This window comes from Mesoplodon mirus (assembly GCF_964341445.2).
Source record: "Mesoplodon mirus genome assembly, contig: HAP1_SCAFFOLD_701, whole genome shotgun sequence".
NCBI lineage: Eukaryota > Metazoa > Chordata > Mammalia > Artiodactyla > Ziphiidae > Mesoplodon > Mesoplodon mirus.
The window spans coordinates 147,507-169,499 of NW_028295332.1; the positions used below are offsets into that span (position 1 = coordinate 147,507).

At 39.6% G+C, this 21,993-nt stretch overlaps 1 long non-coding RNA gene across 1 annotated transcript in view; it reads left to right on the forward strand.

The window, feature by feature from the left end:
- The window catches only part of LOC309797543, a 73,803-nt gene that overhangs the window by 16,470 nt on the left and 35,340 nt on the right, over positions 1–21,993 (forward strand). Inside the window, exon 2 of the long non-coding RNA XR_014292695.1 lies at positions 3,444–3,570. This is a non-coding gene — a long non-coding RNA (uncharacterized lncRNA). The remainder of the gene's footprint in view (positions 1–3,443; positions 3,571–21,993) is intronic.

Below are 21,993 nucleotides of genomic sequence, written 5' to 3' on the forward strand. Positions count from 1 at the left end.
GTGCTCCGCAACGGGAGAGGCCACAACAGTGAGAGGCCCGCGTACCGCAAAAAAAAAAAAAAAAAAGAATAGAGTGGAGATTACAAAGCATAGAATCATGAACTTAGAAGAGATCAATACAATGTACCAAATGTACAGAGAAAAATAGACTGAGGGGTAAAGATGGGAGAAAGAACAGGATCTCAAGAACCTGTAAACAGTAACAAAAGCACTAACATTCATATCATCAAAGTTCCAGAATGAAAAAAGAGAGCAGGTAGGACTGACAAAGTATTCAAAGAAATCATGGCTAAAAAGTTCCCAATTTTTTAGAAGACATAAACACAAATTCAAGAATCTGAACAAACCCAAAGAGGAAAAACGCAAAGATATCCTTGCCAAGACGTGTCATAACTAAACTTCTGAAAAGTAGAGACTAAAAAAATCTCGAAAGTGGACAGGAAGAAACGATGCATTGCTTATTGAGAAACACCAATTCCAATGACAGCATATTTCTTGTCTAAAACTCTGGAGTCAGAAGCATTGACGTAACATTTTTCAAGTGCTAAAAGAAAAGAACTCTCAGCCACAAATTCACACTTTTTATCTCCACTTTCTTGTTTGACTTACGTTAATGGACTACTAACTCATCTTTCTATATCCGGGACTGCCATCACCCTTCTCCAAAAATCTAGCCACAGTATTTCCAGAGTGATCTTTCTGAAAATGAAACCAATTTTTCTTATAAAAATGCCTGATTGTGTTATGAAACTTTTCTCTCTTCTAAGTTACCAGTTAAAATCCTTCAATGGATTCCCATCTTTCTTGGAGTAAAATCTCACATCCCAACTCTCTTTGTCCTTTTGGGCTGCTGTAAGATTATACTGCAGGCTGGGTGGCTCATAAACAACAGGATTTTTTTTCTCACAGTTCTGGAGGCTGCAAGTTCAAGAATAGGGTGCCAGTATGGTCAGATGAGGGCCCTCTTCTGAGTCACAGACTTCTCATTGTAACCTCACATGGCAGAAGAGCTTAGGGAGCTCTGTGGGGTCTCTTTTAGAAGAGCACTAATACCTTTATCATTTCCCAAAGGCCCCACCTACTACTACTATGACCTCCGGAAATTAAGATTTCAACATATAAATTTAGAGGGAAACACAAAGACTAAACCATAGCACTTAGTATACATACATGGACCATTCATGGTCTGGCTTCTACCACCCTCTCCATTGTCTTCTTTTCTTACACTCCAGTGAGCATTTCTTTTTTTTTTTTTTTTTTTTTTGCTGTACGCGGGCCTCTCACTGTTGTGGCCTCTCCCGTTGTGGAGCACAGGCTCCGGACGCGCAGGCTCAGCGGCCATGGCTCACGGGCCCAGCCGCTCCGTGGCATGTGGGATCTTCCCGGACCGGGGCACGAACCCGTGTCCCCAGCATCGGCAGGCGGACTCTCAACCACTGCGCCAACAGGGAAGCCCCAGTGACATTTCTTATACTGATTATGAATGAAACTCTTTTCTGGACTGATCCTTAACCATTCATTTTCTGGCAAACATGAATTTATCTTCTCTTTTCCTCAAAAATTCACCCTTCCTTCATGTTACATATCCATTTCAATTGCCTTCTACAGGAAGCCCTACTGATATCCCCCATATACTACTGTCCACAGCATGAATTAAGGTCTTACCGTGTCTTCCTATATCACTCTGTAATAATTTTTACGGTAACTATGGATTTTCTTATTTGAGTGTCACAATACATTGACTTCTAGGTGGCACGATAATGATTTTAGTAACAGTAACACTGGTGCCCAGTTTAACCCATGGCATACTTTAGGTGTTCAATAAATGCTTGTTGAATGAGTGAATGAATCAATGAATGGATGGTCAGTTTGAAATCTTAATCATGTTACTTTTCAAAAATCTGTTAAAAAGATACCCACAGTTTTCCAGAAGGTTAGGGACTTAGGATCTTCAACTTGATTTAATAGAGGAAATTTTTACTCATACATCATGCTTAAATACCTCAAAGTAAAACCATTAACCCAGGAATTTAAGGTTACCCATTTGGACTTGCAAGCCAATAATTAATACCTCCTGCCCCGACTGTATTAGATGGTTTCAATGCTCCACTCATATCTCCCCAGCACTCATCATTCCAGTATATGCTGATAGACTCATGTTACCACCTGCAATTATCCACCTTAGGGCGGGCCAGAAATGTACAGGAGTTAATGTATCTGGGTGTAGCTTTCAACCAAGGACAGAGGGGACTGGAAGATAAGTACTTCAAGTTTCTCACCAATTCTTGGGATAACTCTGAGACATGTTCTATAGAGTTTCACAGAACTCCCCTGAAGTACTGGCAGCAGTTCCCTGCAGGAGTAATTTATTCAGTAATGCACCTCTGTTGGCTTCCTTCCATGCCTCCATTCTCAATTCCCACTCCACTTCTGAGTGTTCTGGAAGCACCTCCCAGATGAACAGTTTGCATTCAAATTATTGCCTCAGGTTCTGCTTCTAGGGGAATTCAATGTATAGCCTCCTAACAATCCAGTGCTCCTTACAGAGCCATCACTGGTACAAGTACCAAGGCATGGCACATTATGTATCACCCCTCCTAAATCCTAATATTTTTAAACAGATAGGAAAGAGCATGACCTTGAAGAGAAAAATCATTTATATGAGAATGGCCAATGGATAAAGGGAAGGAGAGACAGTGCCATTTGTTTTCCATTAATGATAGTGTGAAATTTATGGGCAGACGGTCTAACAGGTGTGACTATAATTTGAGGAGCCTGCTCCCTTGGTTACAGAAGACTGCTATTGTAATTATTATGGAAGCACAACCTCATGACTTTATTGCTTCACTTGATGTAGCCTTTTCCTTTACCCTTAAATCTTTCTACATCACTGAATTGCAGCCAATAGATTTATTTTCTCCCTATGGCTCCATCACAAAAAAAAGACACACATGTGCACACACACACAGAGTTTTGTGTATGCCAGTGCTAGAAAAGACAAGCTCATGGTGCATGTATGCAATGGGTATTGTACATTACAGGTCTCTGTGAAATAGTCTTCTGCAGGTTCCTATGTTTATTTTATGAATAATTAACTTTAGTAAAGTTAATTTCCTGAAGATCTTGATGAAGACTGAAGAAAGGAAGTAAATTTTAAAGAAAAAGACTTAGAAACTTGCCCTTTTTGCCCTTTCTTTGTGTCTTAATGAACAAAGGATAACTGGGACTTTTTTGAAGTCTTTGCTTGAGTTGAAGACACAAAATGCAACCTGTACTCTTATCATAATATGTTCAGTTTATGAGTACACAAACTTATAAACTGTGAATTTCCCTAAAGTTATTATACCATTTAGAAGATGTTTGCTGGGACGTTTACTTAAAACCAAACAATTGAGGTCTATATGTCCAAATAATTTCCTTCTCTCTTTCTGTCTCCATTTCAGTTTCCTGAGTTTCTGGGAAGGCCTGGTTTCCCCAAAGGAACGATTTCTGGTAGAAGTCTGAAGGTCTGACCCAAGAAAAATAATCCAGTATAGCCAATGAATTGAGGACGAGAAGTTTTCCAATCAGGTAGGAACATTTAATCTCATACATTGCAATCACCTTAAGTAAGGTGTGCTGATAGCTGGATATGATTTAACTTCTTGGAAAATGATGCATATATAACCTGCCCCACAAGGAAGCTGTTCTCAATTCCCTTAGTGGTTGTGGTGTTTATCAGAGAGTGCCTTGGGGGAAGATGAATACAATAACAGTATGATGCTTTTCTTTTCATTTTTAGCTCATTGTTGCCAAGTCCCCTTGGTGACCTTGGTGCCTGTGGTTTAATCCCAGGAGGTTAGACATGTGGAACAGCACATTAACCCTTTTTAGTATTTTCTCCCAAGACAAATCATTTTTATAGGTTGTCTCCATGGTCTTCTAGTTGCTTATCAAACTTAAGCATCAAGTCTTCTAAGTGAGCAATAGCCCCTGTGAGTGTGAGGAAATCAGCTTGGTTCTTATTGGGGCACATCTTGGTCTTGGCACAAAGTGAGTTCACATAGGGAGTTAGAAGGAGGAGAATGGGGCATGCGAAAGGGGAGTTCTGTGTTCTCATTTACCTATGCATGTTGAAACTCCACTAACAGTTTTATTTTCATTAGCAATTTGTGATAAAAACTTAGGGTAGGGCTTCCCTGGTGGCGCAGTGGTTGAGAGTCTGCCTGCCGATGCAGGGGACACAGGTCCGTGCCCCCGTCTGGGAAGATCCCACATACCACGGAGCGGCTGGGCCCATGAGCCATGGCCGCTGAGCCTGCGCGTCCAGAGCCTGTGGTCCGCAACGGGAGAGGCCACAACAGTGAGAGGCCCGCGTAGCACAAAAAAACCAAAACTTACGGTAAAGGGAATAATGAAGCTGTCCCACTATATGGCACAACAAAAGATAGTAGTGACATCAAAATCAGGGCCTGTCCATCTCATTTGCAGTTATATACTCAGTGTTTAGCATAGCATTTGATCCCTCATCAGTATTCAATAAGAAGATGCGTGTTGAATGACTTAAGGATGAATGAATGAATGAAAAAAGTTAATATGGTAGAAAATGTGTTTTATCCTTGTATTTTCGTGTGTTGACTTCTGTATTTCAAGACCCAGCACTGTAACTGACACATAGAATATAAGCAGTAAAATTTGCTGAAAGAATGAATGAGTCCCCACAATTCTAAGAATAATTTTAAGACCAACACAGACCCCATATCTGCCAAGGTCTATGACAGAAGTATCCAGAGAAGAAAGCCTGATCTCAGCTAGTGGTAGAGCTGACAGAATTTATCTAGTTTTAATAATTTACAGCTCATCCCATTACATTTAGGCATAGTACTTACATGAGCCATACAATTAAATGTTGACTGAAAAAAAATGCACAACCTAAAAGTTGAGAATTATGTTTTATTTGGAGGACATACTGAGGACAAGTCAGGAGACAGCCTCTCAGATAGCTCTGAGGGACTGTTCTGAAGAGGTAAGGGAGGGCACAGGATATTTAGGGGTTTTTGCAAAAAAAAAAAAAAACCCGGTAGTTGGAACATCAACATCTAGCTCCCCCAAGGTAGACTGCAGTGTGTTACCCTTCCCTCGGCCTACCCTGGGGCACCCTGAAGGGCCTACGGGTCTGAGTGTGGCCCAGCAAGCCCAGGGGAGCCGGCGGGTCCTCAGAGTTCTTGTCCTGAAACTGGCGCTGACGCAACGGGGCCACGAGTCTCTAGACACTTACTGCCGTTAAACGAATGCAGAACTGCGACTAAGGCCTCAGGGAACCTGCTTCACGCCTACCCTTCTGGATGCCAAATCAAGACCTTACGTTGAGGCTAGGGCCCCCGTTGAGATTCCCCTTAGCTCTAGAGCAGGGCAGGAAGAGCTCCTACCCAGGACCTGGAAGCACCCTCTTTCTTTCGAGAAAACTCTTTTTTTTCTCAGAGCCATGCCTGCAGGGACTAGAAACACGGCAACAACAGTGTTTTTCAGGTTTTTTCCGGCTGCAAGAATGGAGCTTTCAAAATGGGAAAACCAGGCTTTTCGCTATAGACGCCATGTGTAGATTGACACGCAGCCTAAATACGTGTGTTTTCTAACAAGTAAAAGAGACACAAGCTACCCACTGTGCCCTAAACTGAATCAACTTTTTAAAGCAGGGTGTTCTGCGACTAGCGAACGGCCTCAATGAAGGAATGCCTTCGGTCGGCCGAGGGACCTGTGTATCTTCCAGTATCCGGCAGTGTTACACGAAGAACTGTTCTTTAGTTGAAGTTGCAGTGCAAGCTGAATTTCCCCTTGAGGTATGGTGACCTCAGGTATGAGGTCCAGGGAAGAATTGCCTTCCTCCCCTTTGAAGTCCCAAACCACTACACCCAACATGTTTGTCTTTAGTTGAAAGTGGTATTTAAGGTGAGGATTTCAGCCATTTGGGAGATTTACTGAGTTCTCCTGGGTCTCTTCCATGTATACATATTATTAAATTTTGTTTGATTTTCTCCTGTTAATCTTAATCTGTCCCATGTCAATTTAATTCCTAGACTAACCAGAAAAATCTAGAAGGGTACAGGAAACTTTCTTCCTGCCCAACAGGCATTATAGTGCAGGGCACATTGCCTGCCTTTGAAAGCATCTGAACTTCTACACATTGAGAACCCTCTCCTTTCCATGCCCCTTTACCATAGGCATAAAGATTTCTGTGCACATCGAGGCTGAGAAGAACTCCTGAGTCCATCATTGTTTCTCCAGGCAGTCATGAAGACTGTCAGAGAGGAAGAACTTTTCCTCTGCCCTTCTGTAGGCAAATGGAGTCGGGGGTCCCCAAAGAAAAAGAATCAAATATAACTTTTTGACATAAGAGAAGCCATTTTAAGCCTAAATCATTTGTGATCTCAGCCTGGTCATGATGCTTGCTCTTGAACAGGTCTCAGTAATTAATGATCTTGTGAAATAAAATTGTCCCTTACCATCTGGTTCTATAAGAATGAAGTCACTAGCCACTGTAGTCTCTGACCTTGACAAAAAAGTAATCACTTGATCTAAAAGAGAACTGGAAATTTTTCTTTGAGCCAAATTTGAGGATTATAACCTGGGAAGAGCATCTCAGAAAACTCTGAAAACTGTTCTGCCCATTAGAAACCCAGGGAGGTGTATAAGTTTTTTTTGAGACAGAGGGCTGTACATCAAATGACATGTTATTGAACGTTTACATAATTCAGATCTAAGTGCCATCCTGCTGGTCATGTAACCCCTTACAAGGTCAAGAAGAAATGTTATCTCTTAAGGAGGGAGTTGTCTTGTTGATGTTAGGAGAATGTTGCTCTTTATGGTTGAGCAAGTGTCCCTGCCTATGGGGGAGGTTTGGTCAATGTATAATGCAGATGCACAATGCACAGTGTGGGGAGAGAGGAGACCAAAGGGCAGAGAAGAGTTTATGTTTAAATTTCTTGTCTTGCCATAAAATATAAATTTTGTTTCACAACCTTCAACACACCCTGAATGAAATTCAGGACAGAGATCAGGAATGAGGCAGTCTATGCTCTGGGAAAACCCGGCAGAACAGGCCTTCAGATAGTTAGATATTTTCAGAAGATTTTATGAGCCCAGTTTCTTTTATCTTCTCATATCTAGAAAAGCACTAAAATCATTCATGGAGACATCTGCTCCTTGTGACTAGCAGCCACCACTTCGTGACTAGCAGCAAATTTCTGCCAAAATGTGTCCCTGATTCCATGTGTCCCCCTTCACCAAAATCACATACATGCTGACCTTCCCCCTAACTCTTTCGAGCAGTTCCTCAGAGCTATCTGAGAGGCTGTTTCCTTGGCTATAGTCCTCATTTTGCCCCAAATAAAACTTAACTCACAACTCTCAGTTTGTGCTTTTTGTTTTTTCAGTTGACAGTTTAAAACTTTCCCAATTTGGCTGTTCAAGGAGCCACCGTTTTGGGAAAATCCCTGGTGTTCTCCTTACTTGCTGCAAGTAATAAAGCCTTCCTTCTCCTGCCCTTTGGCTTGGTTGTGTCTTTTGGCTCAACAAAAGAAGTGTTTCAGGTAACACTTTTAGCTGGTCTAAGAATTAAATTGACGTGAGACTGATTAACAGGAGAAAATAAAACAAAAGTTTAATAATATGTATATCTAGGAGTCATTTTTGGCCTAAGCCATTTTGCAATGTAAGCCTGGCCAGGATGCTTGCCGTTGAAAGGGTCTCAGTAATTAATGATCTTAAGGGAACAAAATAATGCAGAATCAAAGGACTGTTTTCAGGTAAAAGAAGTAACAATAACAAAGATAATTGTAAAGACTCCCAGTTCTCTTTCAATGGTAAAGATTAGCCTGATCAGCTGGGAACATAAGGAATGATGATATTGACCTTTTCTGACCCTCATGACTTCAGTCCACTAAAGCTTGGACTCTGTGGACCACCCAAACCCCTTCATGAATATGCATATACCCTTAGCTTAAAAATTCCCCAATTTTGCTGTTCAGGAAGACACTGCTTTGGGAAAGACCCCCGGTGTTCTCTTTACTTGCTGCAAGTAACAAATCCTTTCTTCTCCCAATCTTTGTTTATGTTGTGCCTTTCAGCTTGACACCCACCAAGAGGCAAACCCAGGTTTTTGGGTAACATTAGCTCTTTGGCTGGCAATGAAAATGACATAAGGCAGATTAACAAGAGAAAATTAAATTATTATGTGCACATGGGGAATTCACGTAAGTATGAAGAATTCCAAAGACAGCAAGACAAGGTGACATATATATATTCTTGACTAAAGAGAAGTGAAACTGAGCAGGACCCTGTGGGGCTCCTGGGCACTAAAGTCTTTCTGTGTCCCCCATTTCTTGTTTGCAGGGACTAGGCTTCAGCCTCCACAACCTTCCCTGAATTCCAAAGGGTAGGGTCAAATAGTTGCTAATCAGGGAAGGGAGGGGCTGCAGAGACAAGGGAGGAACTGTCAAGAAACAATAGTGCAGCTTTGGGACAAGATCCTGGTTCTGCCTCAAGGGAAACATAGAACAATAACTGAGCTCTTCTACAGAACTAAAACCCCCAACAAATGGAAGGTGTTAACTACTTGATGAAGCATCCTTCATTCTAGAGAGAAGGTCACAGTTTGATAACCTTGAGAAGCATAGAAGCTCATCAGGAGACCACCTGAGGCCAGCTTAAAGGATTGCAGGCCCTGAACACACCATAATCCTTATCAGCAACCCTGACCTTGAACCATTGCTTTAAAACTCCTCACCAAATCCCCCCAGGTTGGGACACACAGTTTTGAGGGCATTAGCCTGCTGTGTCCCCCTTTGCCTGGCAACACAATAAACCTATTCTTTTCTACTTCACCCAAACTCTGCCCCCGAATTCGATTCCATACCAGTGCACAGAGGCCAAATTTCGGCATCAGAAGGAGGTATGAGTCTGAAATTTCAAGGGGAAGTAAGGTAATTCACAGGAAGTTAAAAAGAGTTAATGTTTGGTAAACAAATGTTTGCTGATCCATCCAAAGACAATGAGCCACAGAGAGAATTTTTTTTTTGCGGTACACGTGCCTCTCACTGTTGTGGCCTCTCCCGTTGCGGAGCACAGGCTCCGGACGCACAGGCCCAGCAGCCATGGCTCATGGGCCCAGCCGCTCCGCGGCACGTGGGATCTTCCCGGACTGGGGCACGAACCCGTGTCCCCGGCATCGGCAGGCGGGCTCTCAACCACTGCGCCACCAGGGAAGCCCCACAGAGAGGATTTTGATCAAATGGGCTTTTCAATGTTCCTCCTGTTCTACCACACCTAATATTATACTACATTTATCTCTAGTGATAGCTTCTTCCTGGGACAGGCCCCCTGTCTTAAATTATTTTAGGCAGTAAGGGGGAAGTTTAAAGGCTCTTCCTGAGTCTTTTGGGCCTGATTGTTTTCAGCTCAAAATAATCCACATGCCATAGTGGCACATCTTGTGGTGGCCTGCACTTAGACCCATTGGCTCCCACGTGCAAATGAGAACCATGCAATGACTCAGGGAGAGCCCTGAGCACATTATTCAGATAGACAGCAACATGATGCAATTTTTCTTCGGTGTGTTCAGTGAGAGAAAGCAATCCAAGAGGCACTGCCCTTTTACTTTGGGGGAGGTTGAAAGTCCCTTCTTGGAAAGGAAAAATAAGTACTTTTAGAGCATTGAGAAAACCTAAAACCTGTGAGTCAGTTTTTTTAAGTGCAGAGTTAATTTTACCCAAATGTGTTTTCTTAAAAATTGCAACCAGTCAAGGTCAGTCTCTTCGAGGGGTGTACCAGTTGTGATATTTGCTGACTTTACACTGTTCTGAAGTTGAGGACACCTGCCCTCTACTCAGTTAGTGTTTATTTTTATTAACTTTCGAAACTGTTTTAAGTAGGAGATCTTTTACTGGAGCCTGAGGATTGATAACGTTAACCCCTGTGACACTGCTCTGTTACCTCACATCAACCAAAGAATTGTGCAGGAGCTGATCACATACCCTGTGATTCCCCTCTCTCACCTGGTATTTAAAAATGCTTTCATGAAACCCATCAGGAAAGGGGGTTCAGGTGTTTTGAGCACTAGCTGACCTGAACTCCCTGCCTGGCACCTGCAATAAACGCTGCACTTTCCTTCTCCATAACCTGGTGTCAGTAGATTTGCTTTAGTGCACATGGGAGAGCAGACCCACGTTTTTGTCATCAGCATATTTATATATATTATTATATATCGTAGGCAATGGAGATATTTTACTTCTTTCCTATTGTGCTGTTTTATTTTTTAACTGAGTTAACAATGAAAGTCAATTTTTGTTGATAGAGGAGAAAAGGTACAAATTTATGAGCTATAGTTAAAAATTTAAAGCTTTTAAAATGCTTGTTATTTTTTTTTAATTTAATTTTATTTTTTTGCTTTATAACAAATTTAATCAGTTATACATATACATATGTTTCCATATCCCCTCCCTTTTGCGTCTCCCTCCCACCCTCCCTATCCCACCCCTCCAGGCGGTCACAAAGTACCGAGCTGATCTCCCTGTGCTATGCGGCTGCTTCCCACTAGCTATCTACCTCACGTTTGGTAGTGTATATATGTCCATGCCTCTCTTTCGCTTTGTCACAGCTTACCCTTCCCCCTCCCCATATCCTCAAGTCCATTCTCAGTAGGTCTGTGTCTTTATTCCTGTTTTACCCCTAGGTTCTTCATGACATTTTTTTTCTTAAATTCCATATATATGTGTTAGCATATTTGTCTTTCTCTTTCTGACTTACTTCACTCTGTATGACAGACTCTAGGTCTCTCCACCTCATTACAAATAGCTCAATTTCATTTCTTTTTATGGCTGAGTAATATTCCATTGTATATATGTGCCACATCTTCTTTATCCATTCATCCGATGATGGACACTTAGGTTGTTTCCATCTCCGGGCTATTGTAAATAGGGCTGCTATGAACATTTTGGTACATGTCTCTTTTTGAATTATGGTTTTCTCAGGGTATATGCCTAGTAGTGGGATTGCTGGGTCATATGGTAGTTCTATTTGTAGTTTTTTAAGGAACCTCCATACTGTTCTCCATAGTGGCTGTACCAATTCACATTCCCACCAGCAGTGCAAGAGGGTTCCCTTTTCTCCACACCCTCTCCAGCATTTATTGTTTCTAGATTTCTTGATGATGTCCATTCTGACTGGTGTGAGATGATATCTCATTGTAGTTCTGATTTGCATTTCTCTAATGATTAATGATGTTGAGCATTCTTTCATGTGTTTGTTGGCAGTCTGTATATCTTCTTTGGAGAAATGTCTATTTGGGTCTTCTGCCCATTTTTGGATTGGGTTGTTTGTTTTTTTGCTGTTGAGCTGCATGAGCTGCTTATAAATTTTGGAGATTAATCCTCTGTCAGTTGCTTCATTTGCAAATATTTTCTCCTATTCTGAGGGTTCTCTTTTGGTCTTGTTTATGGTTTCCTTTGCTGTGCAAAAGCTTTGAAGTTTCATTAGGTCCCATGTGTTTATTTTTGTTTTTATTTCCATTTCTGTAGGAGGTGGGTCCAAAAGGATCTTGCTGTGATTTATGTCATAGAGTGTTCTGCCTCTGTTTTCCTCTAAGAGTTTGATAGTTTCTGGCCTTACATTTAGGTCTTTAATCCATTTTGAGCTTATTTTTGTGTATGGTGTTAGGGAATGATCTAATCTCATACTTTTACATGTCCCTGTCCAGTTTTCCCAGCACCACTTATTGAAGAGGCTGTCCTTTCTCCACTGTACTTTCCTGCCTCCTTTATCAAAGATAAGTTGACCATATGTGCGTGGGTTTATCTCTGGGCTTTCTATCTTGTTCCATTGATCTATCTTTCTGTTTTTGTGCCAGTACCACACTGTCTTGATTACTGTAGCTTTGTAGTATAGTCTGAAGTCAGGTAGCCTGATTCCTCCAGCTCCGTTTTTTGTTCTCAAGATTGCTTTGGCTATTCGGGGTCTTTTGTTTTTCCAAACAAATTTTGAAATTTTTTGTTCTAGTTCTCTGAAAAATGCCAGTGGTAGTTTGATAGGGATTGCATTGAATCTGTAGATTGCTTTGGGTAGTAGAGTCATTTTCACAATATTGATTCTTCCAATCGAGGCGCATGGTATATCTCTCCATCTGTTTGTATCTTCTTTAATTCCTTTCATCAGTGCCTTATAATTTTCTGCATACAGGTCTTTTGTCTCCTTAGGTAGGTTTATTCCTAGATATTTTATTCTTTTTGTTGCAATGGTAAATGGGAGTGTTTTCTTGATTTCACTTTCAGATTTTTCATCATTAGTGTACAGGAATGCCAGAGATTTCTGTGCATTAATTTTGTATCCTGCTACTTTACCAAATTCATTGATTAGCTCTAGTAATTTTCTGGTGGCCTCTTCAGGATTCTCTATGTATAGTATCATGTCATCTGCAAACAATGACAGCTTTACTTCTTCTTTTCCAATTTGGATTCCTTTTATTTCCTTTTCTTCTCTGATTGCTGTGGCTAAAACTTCCAAAACGAAGTTGAATAAGAGTGGTGAGAGTGGGCAGCCTTGTCTTGTTCCTGATCTTAGTGGAAATGGTTTCAGTTTTTCACCATTGAGGACGATGTTGGCTGTGGGTTTGTCATATATGGCCTTTATTATGTTGAGGAAAGTTCCCTCTATGCCTACTTTCTGCAGGGTTTTTATCATAAATGGGTGTTGAATTTTGTCAAAAGCTTTCTCTGCATCTATTGAGATGATCATGTGGTTTTTCTTCTTCAATTTGTTAATATGGTGTATCACATTGATTGATTTGCATATATTGAAGAATCCTTGCATTCCTGGAATAAATCCCACTTGATCATGGTGTATGATCCTTTTAATGTGCTGTTGGATTCTGTTTGCTAGTATTTTGTGGAGGATTTTTGCATCTATGTTCATCAGTGATATTGGCCTGTAGTTTTCTTTCTTTGTGACATCCTTGTCTGGTTTTGGTATCAGGGTGATGGTGGCCTCATAAAATGAGTTTGGGAGTGTTCCTCCCTCTGCTATATTTTGGAAGAGTTTGAGAAGGATAGGTGTTAGCTCTTCTCTAAATGCTTGATAGAATTCACCTGTGAAGCCATCTGGTCCTGGGCTTTTGTTTGTTGGAAGATTTTTAATCACAGTTTCAATTTCAGTGCTTGTGATTGTTCTATTCATATTTTCTATTTCTTCCTGATTCAGTTTTGGCAGGTTGTGCATTTCTAAGAATTTGTCCATTTCTTCCAGGTTGTCCATTTTATTTGCATAGAGTTTCTTGTAGTAATCTCTCCTGATCTTTTGTATTTCTGCAGTGTCAGTTGTTACTTCTCCTTTTTCATTTCTAATTCTATTGATTTGAGTCTTCTCCCTTTTTTTCTTGATGAGTCTGGCTAATGGTTTATCAATTTTGTTTATCTTCTCAAAGAACCAGCTTTTAGTTTTATTGATCTTTGCTATCGTTTCCTTCATTTCCTTCATAGACCTAGAGTCTGTCATACAGAGTGAAGTAAGTCAGAAAGAGAAAGACAAATACTGTATGCTAACACATATATATGGAATTTAAGAAAAATGCTTGTTATTTATAATGAGATTTATATAATAGAGAATTAGGAAATAATTCTGTATTTAAATGGTTCAATTGTGATTGTGGAACATGAAATTGGTAGTCCACAGGACATATACTAAATTTTCACCCTTAGTGATACTGTATTTCTACTGTCCATGTCAAGCTAAAATGTTGTTTTTCAACAATCTTTAGCAAACATATCTTAGTTTTATTATTCAGAGGGAATATAGGAGCTCAATTTGATATAGGGAACTTGAGCATTCCATCAACATGAATTTGAAGAATACACTAAGAATATCTTCTACATTACATTGGAGTAGTGAATTCCTGGTAATTATTTAGGGAATTCTTTTGAAAAATATAGTCACCAGGGGCCGATAATTGAATTCTATTGAAATATAGAGATAGATATTAATAAGAATGGAAAATCATATTTTCATTTTATATTGCCCATATCTTCATATTATTTGTAGGTTTTGAAAGTTTGCAAGAGAAAGATATCAGAATTTATACTTCATTCAGCAGAATCCCTTGGACCAAATGATCACACACTCAGAATACATAAGTGGAGACATTACTGACTGTGGCCCAGGAGACAAGGACAAGACCTAAAAAAGACACAGTAAATAATGGAGGGAAAGAAAGATTGGAATAGACAGGCATTTCTCTTAATGAAAAATGTTAACAGTAGAATCCTTGAGGGAGAATCTTTGAAAACATTGGATTTCTATAACAATAAAAAATTGAGTCCCAAAGTACAATGATGATACAATGATAACAATAATGAATAAATAGGATAAAGAAATTATATGTTAACTGGCATACATTCCAGGCGATTATCAAACTCCTGCAGAAACCAGGGCTTTCTGGCCTTTAATTCCCCTTGGGCAGAACCGCAGTGCCCCTGTCCCCAGCCCTCAGCCATCACCTCCAGGACTACAGAGGCAGAGTCCTGGCCCTCAAGTCAGGCTGCCTCACTGACTTGAATGCCCATGGAAAAGGGAACATTGATCCTGACCTGAGACACAGCCCTCAGATGTTTGTAAGCTGGAAAGTCTGCATCAGACTTCCTCCTTGCATCTCTCTAGGGTGAACTAGGGAAAACAAAACGTCCCAAAACCCTTTCCCACAGAAGAAGTCTGGGAAAAAACACATGACGATCTTGGCCTTGGTGCCAGGTGAGGCTGATATAACTAGAGCACACCTTCTCCTGGGTTTGGTACCAGAATCCAGGGCCCTGGTGGGAGGACCTGGGCTCTGCCCTGGGTTCCATGGACACAGACAAGCAAGTGTGATCTCAGCAACCTTCAAGGACCCAGATGTGAGAAAGAGGCAATGAAGACACGATGGCTGCTTCAGGGTGGCTTGGTGTCAGCCTAGAACAGCTGGACTTCATAAGGAATAACACACTGTGGAGGGAAATAATAAAGAATTTATAATAGGAACAGAAAATAGTTTTATTTGAGCCAAGCTGAGGGCTATAATCTGGGAGGCAGCCCCTCAAAAGGCTCTAAGGAGCTTCTCCACTGAAGCATGGTAGTCTTGTACTTTATCAGAACAAAGAACATACATCCAACATGACAGGGGTCTATTCCTTGAAGATTTCAAAAGAGACAGATTGAGGACATGTCTAGTGAGACAGTGGGATCCTGGCACGTGGGAAAGGAGCCTCGTCTTCGAGAGGGTGTGAACACGGGCATCGTAAGAAGGGAGTCACTTATCCTTCTTTTTGAATCAGGCATTTCTTTTCCTTAATGGTTAAAGCAGATGTGCTCTGTGTGCTTGACAGGCTCTTTCAGTTCACACAGAGTTTACACTGAACCATGTATAAGCCTAAATGACTTCCCCATACCCCATTACGTGAAAAATTTCTCCCTCAACACTATAATTTGGGGCTTGACTGATCTTGGCGATAAACCAGACACATAATACCCTCAGCTCTCCAAGCCTCTCCACCTGCAGATCCTGCTGTATCCTCCCCCCAGGGCACAGCACCACAAGAGGGTGTCAGGTGAGGGGTTTGGGACTCAGAGAACTGACTCCCGAAAGTGTTTCTGTTTTCCAAGATAAATAACAATACAGTTTGGATTCTAAAAATCATCCAAATAAGTGAAAACAAAAAATGCTAGACCAACAGTGAATCACAGCGTTTTTCATAAGATAAATGAATGTTATATAATGAAAGAGTAAATAGAGCCCAGAGGCTTTACTATGTAAAATTAAAATGGAGTTCAGTAGTGTTTAAAACACATCCAAAGGTCACATTTATGAGCTGCAAGTCCAGCTGTATTCCACAAGAATTTAGGCAAATGCATGAAAGATGAGTTATGAGTAAAGCACTATCCCCAAACTGTGGGTGTGGGGAAACTCATCCTAGCACTTTGTGCAGAACTAATACATGGCAACCATATCTGGTTTCAAAACTGATATTTTCTGCAACTAAAAAGGCAGAAATAAGCTAAATAAGCTACCTATCCCCCCTTTGTCCTTCAGTTATTAATTAAGACTCCTATTTCTTCCTCTCTTATCTATTTTTTAAATTCCAATTTCAAATGCCAAAATATTCAGCTATTATATATGATATTGTTCTCTTAATTTAGTCTCTACACAGCCTGAAATTTCTTTTTAATTTCCCTATTATATAATTAGTTTTATATTCATCAATTATGTGATATTTCCAGCAGGTACTGAGCTTTTATGCTCCAAATGTATGCCCTTCCATACTTTAATGCACATAAATATACTTTATACTTTTACATCAATTTAAAAGGTAATCTATTGAGTGCAAATTCTGTCTTCAGCATTTTGTTGGGGTCAGCAGTGGGGAGAGAAAATGTAGAAGAAGGAAAAGACATGGCTTATTGTTCTCAGAAGAAGTTACAGAGAAACCTCTGACTTCCTTATCAAAAGGAGGCCCATTTCTTTTTCAATGTCTTTTCTTTTTTTTTTTAATTTATTATTTATTTATTTATTTATTTATTTATGGCTGCATTGGGTTTTCGTTGCTGCGCGTGGGCTTTCTCTAGTTGCGGCAAGCAGGGGATTCTCTTCGTTGCGGTGTGAGGGCTTCTCATTGTGGTGGCTCCTCTTGTTGCGCAGCACGGGCTCTAGGCTCATGGGCTTCAGTAGTTGCAACATGCGGGCTCAGTAGTTGTGGCTCGTGGACTTAGTTGCTCCATGACATGTGGGATCTTCCTGGACCAGGGCTTGAACCCGTGTCCCCTGCACTGGCAGGCGGATTCTTAACCACTGTGCCACCAGGGAAGCCCTCAATGTCTTTTCTATTGACTTCAAATCTATCGGGCTTTAAAATTATTTGTGTGTGTGTGTGCTCATATTCTGACTGTCTCTCACAGCAGATTGTGAGTTCTGTGAAAGTGAGGCAGGAGATAGATGGGCCCCAGGGTAAGCAGCAGGAGTTCATTCCCTCTGGACAGAAACTCCAAAATATCAATAACAGGGCAATCGAGAAAGGAGGCTGTGCCCTGCCCAGATAAGAGATAAAAGACTAGATGTTCCTCATTCTCGTAGTCAAGGAGACCTTCCCAGCTACACATGTGCAGAAGGGTTCCTTGGAGGTCAAAAAGGGAGAGGGCACCACCCCATAGTAAGTGATGTCAACTACCCATAGGCCTCTTCGCTAGAATCCATCTTGGCTAAGAGATGCACATGAACACGGGAGGACCCTGAGGTATACCAAATATGGACTCAGAACCAGGCAAAGCAAGATGATTGGTCAAAGGAAACCTGGAAGAAATTCCCCATAAAAGTGATTCAAACTACCATGTGAGCGCAACTCTCTCTCTGAGCCCGCCCATGTGTCTATCCACATGTATTCTTTGTCCTCCTAATAAACACTTTACTTGTTTCACTACTTTCCATCTCTGTGGAAATTCATTTCTACACAGCAGACAGGCCAGGACCTTGTCACTGGCCACTAGTCCCTGGTGGTCTAGTGGCTAGGATTTAGTGCTTTCACTGCCCCGGCCTGACTTCAATCTCTGGCCAGGAACCAAAATCCTGCTTCAAGCAGCTGCAGGCTGAGGCCACCTGAGATGAAAACAGGGCCAATGTTTATCTTGTTTAAGGTCATGTCTTGTTAAAAAACAAAATTCAACTGAGTAAATTTGAAAATCTGATTGGCCTTATTTGATGCTTTATGAATTGGGCAGCATCTCATCTAGTAAATAGAAGAGCACTTTGAGAAGTTACACAGAGTGGAAGGTTTTTATAGAAAGGAGGGTGGGCAAGAAAGTCTTAGCAAAAGAAAAAAAGGTTATTTGGGACCAGTACTATCTTCTCTTTGTAGGGAAGGGAAGCCTTGAGTTTTATCTTGCAGATTGCCTCTTCTTCTTGGGTTGGGGGAGATGGAGAGGGCCCCTGTGATAGATTACCACATTGGTGCTGACCAGAAGATTCCAGATTTCAGAATTAAGATAACATTTCTGGTGAAGGTCGAAATTGCAAGTAGGTTAGGTATTAAATATATGCATGGTATCGTGGGCTTCAGCACAAATGAAACCATTTTGTGTCAGTGGTTTTCCTCCTTAATAGTCCCTAATGCAGAACTAGCAGAAACACAGCAAAGATTTGTGAAAAAGTAAATGAGTGCCTAACTCAATTGGTCAACTGGTGTAAAGAATGTGGCATAAGAATAAAAAGATCTAGAGAGCAGATGAAAGAAGCTTTTGTTTATATTTTTAAAAGGAATGTCTTCTGTGTTTTCAAATTACTGCAAATCTAATCAGCAATGTTGATGTGACTATTAAAAATGATGCTTTTTGAAAGGTTAGAGAAAGGAAAAACAAGAAAAAAATAAGGATGTTTGGCATTCTGGATGTTGGCTAAATGGCAATTTAATCACTAAGAACATGTTTTATTCTATTGTCATGATGTATATGTAATATATGTAAACATATATTTATATGTCATACATAATATATATTTCCTTTTAATCACCCCTACTGGGGTACAATTTACATACAACTGATAGCACTCATGTAAAGTGTATAGCACAGTTAGATAAATTTTGACAAATATATACAGTTGTGTAATCACTACCACAATCATGATACAGAAAATTTCCATTACCCAGAAAGTTTCCTTAGGCTCCTTTGTGGTCAATCCTCACCTTCCTACAAAAGTGATATGATGATTTGCTTTCAGTGACTATAGTTTTCCCATTCTCAAATTTACATAAATAGAATCTAACAGTGTGTATTTGGTTCCTGCTTTCTTTCACTCAGCATGTTTTGAGATTCATCCATGTATGTATATTAATATTTCATTCCCCTTTATTGCTGATGTGAATTACTCATTCACTTGATGATGAACATTTGAGCTGTTTACAGTTTGCAGCCTTAACCTTTATGAAACCATCGGGATTTCCATTAGAATTCTTTAATTTCTTACCCAATTCAATGGTATGATTTGAAAGTTATCAGAAACCTGCACTTGTCAGAAAGTCTTTAGTATGAATCTTCCTGAAGATGAAGCATTTTTGCAAAAGCATCTATGAATGATAAAAAGACTTAAAAAGACACAGTTAAAGAGCTGGTTAAAATGCAATTGACAAAAAAAAATTTGTTTACTTCTGTAACATACAAATTTGACATATTCAAATTTTAGAAATTTTATTTAATTTCATATAACATAAGAATATCTATATTAATGATATTTAGTATAATCTAAATGTATAACCTAAGAAGGTTGGAGATACATTTATCTCTAATCAATTGACAGTGCCTCCCATAATATACCAAATAATCCTAATTAGTTTAATATCTCTCTTTGAGATGACTTAGGGGTCCTCTGAAACATCCCAAAGCTATCCAGAGGTCAAAATATCTTTAATTAGGATTCTATCCTTGAGAAGTTTATCCAAAATGTTAAAAAGTTTCAAGACACTTGGTCAAATAGGATTACAGATCACTGTGAAACAATGCTTATCCATTTAACCAAAGTTACAATGAAAGATTTTAAAAGCAAGTACGGAAAGTTATAACAGATTATTTAAAAGGTAAAGAAAATTTACCATCTGTAATCAAAAGCAAATCAATATTCCAAGAAAACTTTTTTCTCTTAACAGAGAGAGAAAAAATTTTTAAGTTTTTGTACCACTTTACTTTTAATCTTAAAATTCATTTACTCAATTAAATTCATTCTAATCTTAGTGAGTCCTGACAACACATAGAATTTCTTTCTAAAGATTACTTTTTCCCCAGAAATCTACAACTTTCTATATTCATATTAACTTGCCCTTTATTTTATTTCCTATTTAGAAATAACCAGCTTTAAGACAAAATTACTTCCTTTTTCTTTAACAAAATAAATTCCTATTCTTCATACCTTATTTTAATGAAAACACACATCCTATTACCCTGTATACTAAAATGTTCTCATTATTTCTAGTGGCTTTAATTACATATTTAATTAGAATTCTCAAGTCTTAAAAACCTAAATTCCTAGTGAAAATTAAGAAGTAAGCAATTATGAGCTGTTCTTTACATTAGCATTCTGTAGATTGGCAAATTTATAAATAAATGCTATTTATAATTTCTAAAAATATGTGCTTTCTTATGGAAAATGTCTCAGTGTGACACCAAACATATTTATTAATAGTCTTAAATATCTTTACTTTCTCTGTAAAAGGAAGCCAATGTTTAGTAATTAATATTTCAGTATATTATTTTATTTGGAAAAGACTTCGATATTCAATGAATTCTCATCATTTAGCTTAATTTAGTTAAACTCTAAAATTTCAAGTTACTAAAACGTCCAGAAAAGCTATTTTTAAGTAGACATTCCTAAAACATAATTATTCCCAGAGTTCACCTAAAAACTCTTGTCTCATTTACCTCTATTTTATTCACTTGTTCTCAAAAATTATGTTTAGATTACCCAAGAAAACTTTATGAGACATTAGACCAAGTCAGCCATTATCCCAAATTTAATATTGAATATTTTTCAGATCACATGAATCTGAAATTCATTCAAGTTAGTTTCTTTTATATTTCTGAGAATTTCTGTAAGTGCTTAATTTCCTTTAAGTCAATTAAATAGAGCTCATTTACAAACTAACTTTGATAATACCATCCAAAGGAAAAGAGATATATTTATAATGTACACATGGACATACATACATTCCAGACAAACAGAGATCTCACAGTTTTCCTGCCTGAGTTTAAAAAGGACTCTTTTCCCTTTTTTCCCCCCTCAGTCTCAGGAATTGGCGATGGTATAGACAAGAGTGAGTGAGAGTACATTAGAGCCCAGGGTAGAACATTTACATTTCAAAGGCACAGGGGGAAAAATGTAAGTTCCTCCTAGTAAGATTTGTTTCCTTCTGGTCAGAATAGTGAAGAGATACTTTTAACAAGCCAGCTTTTTCATTCGCAAAAACAAGTTTTAGAATGTCAAAAAGTGCCCCATCTGGGTCATTATTCTCCAGAGCCTAAAGAATACTGTGACCACATGATTTTAGAAAAATATCACCTTCTCCTTTTCATGGGTACGAGCCCATGAAACTAAGAGCTAAGAATTTCCCGATTCTGCAAAATACACCGTAGGGAATATAAGATGAAACAGAGCTCTGATTACCCATTCTCAGTTGTTTATGGCTGGTAATCTTAAAATCTCAAACAAACAAACAAATGTAGTGTCTCAGGGTTTCAAACTCCTCAGCCCAAAAGGGAAAATCCCACCAAATGGTTAGCCACTGACAGACCCAAATGGCTAAGAGAATGAATACCCTGGTATTATCACACACAAGTTCCACTACTTACTAGAGAAATCTCAACCAGCAAAGCATGTGTCTTTTTCCCTTTACCACAGAAATCAAAAGTGCCATGGGCCAATGATGCCTGGTCAGTGGCAAGTGTTCAGGGCCATCTCTGAGACAAAGGTGCTCAAGCAGCTGCTGAGTAGTATCCATGAGCTGCCACTGGTCAGGGGCCAGTGTGCTATGGTTGAGATGCCCACTAGGGATGGTGGCCCCTTCATGGTTGCCCAAATTATTGCCAAACCAAACACAGATTCACTCACCCAATGCAGAGCAAAGCCAATCTACTGATACCAGTTGTGGTGAAGGAAAGTACAGTGTTTATTTGCAGGATGCGAAGCAAGGATAACAAGCAGCTAATGCTCAAAAGACCCAAACTCCCTGAAGACTTTTGGGCAAGTGTTTCTAAAGACAACATTAGGAGTGAGGGTCTCAGGGTGAATTATCAGTTCATGGACATTCTTTTGATTAGTTGGTGGAGAGGTGACAGGGTGATATTTTGGGAACCTTAATCATCAGCCTTCTTGTTCCAACCAGTCTGGGACCTACATGCTTGTGATCAGCATGTAGTCAAATCCTCCATCAGGTGGAGAGCCTTAGTGTCTACAAAAAACGCTCAAGT